The sequence below is a fragment of the Capsicum annuum genome, unplaced genomic scaffold (genome assembly GCF_002878395.1).
Source record: "Capsicum annuum cultivar UCD-10X-F1 unplaced genomic scaffold, UCD10Xv1.1 ctg4882, whole genome shotgun sequence".
NCBI classification, from domain to species: Eukaryota; Viridiplantae; Streptophyta; class Magnoliopsida; order Solanales; family Solanaceae; genus Capsicum; species Capsicum annuum.
In genome coordinates, this window is record NW_025856554.1 from 285,172 (window position 1) to 288,838 (window position 3,667).

The 3,667-nt window shown below is 37.3% G+C and overlaps 1 pseudogene; it reads left to right on the forward strand.

The window, feature by feature from the left end:
* The first annotated feature begins 2,143 nt into the window (after positions 1–2,143).
* LOC107847198 lies at positions 2,144–3,095 on the forward strand (annotated as a pseudogene).
* Positions 3,096–3,667: the final 572 nt, after the last annotated feature.

Sequence of the window (3,667 nt, forward strand, 5' to 3'; positions counted from 1 at the left end):
AATTCTCAAGTCCTTGGACAAATTTTAATGGAACCTTTAGACCAGGCCACTTAATGGAGTTAGAACTTTATATCCTCAAACATTATCCTAAGAGTGCATTAAAAGGTGAACCACACATCAAAACTAAAATATGATATTGGAAAAAATGTTATGGAATTATAGATCTCCTAAAGACTCAAAGTGGTTTAGGCATTCAATATAGTGGTGAGGCTATATTAGTTGATGATCCAACATTTTGGGATAACTTTATGAAGGTAATTAATATGACCCGACTTACTATTCTGATTGTCTCTGTGAGTTTTTTCACTTTTCGTATTAATTATGTGTCATTTATGGAAGTCATTTGTGTCATTTTTGATAATCTACTACACAACAATTATGGAAGTCCATTGACAACCTATCAAAATGAGTGTGAATGCTAGTAAACATCTTGATTTTCTAAAGTTTGTTGCTATTTGAAGGAATAAGAGCTAGATTTCTTGAAGGTTGTTCCTCTTAAATTCTTTCATAATTGATGAATATGGCATTACGCTATATTTTAATTATTTTTTTGTAGGCTGAACCAAAAGCGAAGAATATGAATAGTAAGAAATGGCCAATGTATGGTGATTGGGAGGAAATCTTTGGCAAGGATAGAGCAATTGGAGATTTTGCTAAAGCATAGCTAGATGCTACTGAGGACATTCAAAAGAGTCGAACTCCACATCTTTGTAATGACATGAGTTTGGGATTTCTTATTGCTGTTGATGATAAAGAAGAAGGTGATATTTATCATAGCTCTAAAGTAGGTACTGGAGAAGCTGAAAATACCGCTGGACATAGTGCATTTACTACAGCTAAAGATGCCACTAAACCTAGTTCATTTGGTGGAGCTGAAAATGCCACTGGACCTAGTGTGTTTACTGGAGGAGAGAATGTCGCTGGATCTAGTGCTGGAACATCTGAAAATGAAAATGTTGGATCCTGACAGACTCATAAAAAAGGTGAGTATGCTTAAAGGTCCTTTCTAATGTTAATGAAAAAGAGAAAAACAAGAAAAGGGAAAAAATAGTGGAGGATGATAGTAAGACATTTCTTAAGGGTATGATGGAAGTTCTAAAATTTTTTATTGAAGGTCAAGACAAAAGAATGGGTACCTTGATTGAGAAGCTCAGGGAGCGTGACCGATCCAATGTTCGTGGTCAAGTTTATTCCATCCTTAAATACCCTGTATTTTTGGATTTGTACACTGTAGAACAACGTATCAAAGCTGCAATGGTTCTCTGTAAAGATGATAAAAAAATGGAGTTATTTTTTAAGTATGGGTGAAGATGAGCACGACACAATGGTGTGGATGGCTGTCCATGATGAACTTTGAAGTATGGCAAACTTATGGATATGATTGGCAGCACTAGTTTGATCATTTTTGCTTGATTAACAACTTTAAAGCATGACAATAGTTCCATTTTTTGACACCTCTAGTTATTGCTATGGATCTAAGGATGCTAAATTTTTGTGTAACTAATGTTTATTAAATATCTCAACTCAATAACAAATGTTAAGTGCATATGTAATTTTATAGCTGCTACGACAGTTATTCAAGTTCTTTTTGTAGCCGTTTAACTTTGAGATTCTATTGTGCAATTCGATAGCTGCTATGACACTTAGCGGGGAAGTATAACCACTTCCTTTTTATGTGCTACGATAGTTATATGTTGCTTCATGTTGTGCGGCCTCCCCTGTCCTTAATTGACTATCTATAACTCTAACTTTCAAGAAACTCCTCTGCTTTTGGAATCCAACTTTCTGATCAGTGTATAGTTTTTATCTGATGGTTGTGCAACAAGTTTGATTCAAAGAATATTGCCACCAGAAATTAGTTTAGAAGTGCATGGCTAAATTGTTTTCTTGGGTTTAACAAGTAAAAAAAGTTCTCGAATGTGGAATCTGGCCAGAGCTGAACCTAGGACTTCTGATAAGTGATAGTTTCTCTAAATTCTGTTGTGTACAAGAAAACCAATGCTTCGTTTGGGAAATTTCAGATCATGACATGTTTAATGCTAAGTTCAGATGGGTTAAAACATGCTTATGCTTGTTAGTAGTACATATGAAATTGAAGGTTTCCCTAGTATCGTAATAATTGAACTTTCTTCATGGTACTAAGATGGACATGAGTACAGTTCATGATGTTGTTCTGGTTGGTCGGTCCTCTAGAATCCCAAAGGTTCAACAACTTTTACAGGACTTTTTCAATGGAAAGGAGCTTTGCAAGAGCATACAACCCTGATGAGGCCATTGCTTATGGTGCGGCAGTGCAAGCTGTAATTTTGAGTGGTGAGGGTAAAGAGAAGGTGCAGGACCTTTTGCTGTTGGATCTTACCCGGCTATCGTTTGGTTTGGAAACTGCTGGAGGTGTCATGACTGTGTTGATTTCCAGAAACACCACTATTCCAAACAACAAGGAGCAGGTCTTCTCTATCTACTCGGACAACCAACCTGGTGTGTTGATTCAAGTGTATGAAGGTGAGAGAACATGGACCAGGGACAACAACTTTCTTGGAAAATTTGAGCTTTTTGTCATTCCTCCTGCACCCAGGGGAGTTCCTCAAATCACAGTGTGCTTTGACATTAATGCCAATGGTATCTTGAATGTCTCTGCCGAGGATAAGACCACCGGACAGAAGAGAAAGATTACCATCACAAATGACAAGGGCAGACTATCAAAGGAGGAGATCGAGAAGATGGCTCAGGAAGCAGAGAAGTACAAAACTGAGGATGAGGAGCACAAGAAGAAGGTTGAGGCAAAGAATGCTTTGGATAACTATGCATACAATATGAGGAACACATTGAAGGATGAGAAGATTTCATCCAAGCTGTCCGCTGATGACAAGACGAAGGTTGAGGACGCCATTGAGCAAGCCATCCAATGGCTCGATGGTAACCAACTTGCTGAGGCTGATGAGTTTGAGGAAAAAGTGAAAAAGCTCGAGAGTCTTTGCAACCCAATCATTGCAAGAATGTACCAGGGAGCAGGTGGTGACATAAGTGCTGGCATGGATGAGGACGGTCCTGCTCCTAGCGGCAGCAGTGGTGCTGATATTGAGGAGGTGGACTAAGTTAGTGGTGCTTAATATTGTTTTGATTCTTAGTTTTAAAGACCTATAATTTTTTTTTCAAAGAGTCTGCATAGCGATTGGTTTATGGCAAAAACTTTATGACTATCATTTTCTTTATGCAATCAGGTACAATCTTTTATTTCATAATAGTATTTCTACACCTCAAAAAAGAAAAAAAAATTATATTGAATTGAACATATCCGGTGAATTCCCACCAAGTGGGGTTCCCAATAATTTTTTTGCAAGATTTTAGATTGGTTTTGTGTGAGCAGAGGAGTTTTAGACTGAGTTCTTGGATTTGTCTTCAAGATCGAGTATTTGTTCTACTCATTGAATTTTGGTGACTTTTTCTTGTTTGCTCTTGTTGTTTAGGTGCTAAAGGAACTATCTTTTTCAAGATTGTAGATTGATCTCGTGTTTGATGAGTACTATTAGGCTAGATTCTTGAATTATCTTCAAGATTGAGTCTTTGTGCTGCTCATTGCATTGTGGTACCCTTTTCTTGGTTTACTGTAGTTGTGTAGGTGATGAAGGAGCAATCTTTTTCATGATTGTAGGTTGGTTTTGTGTTT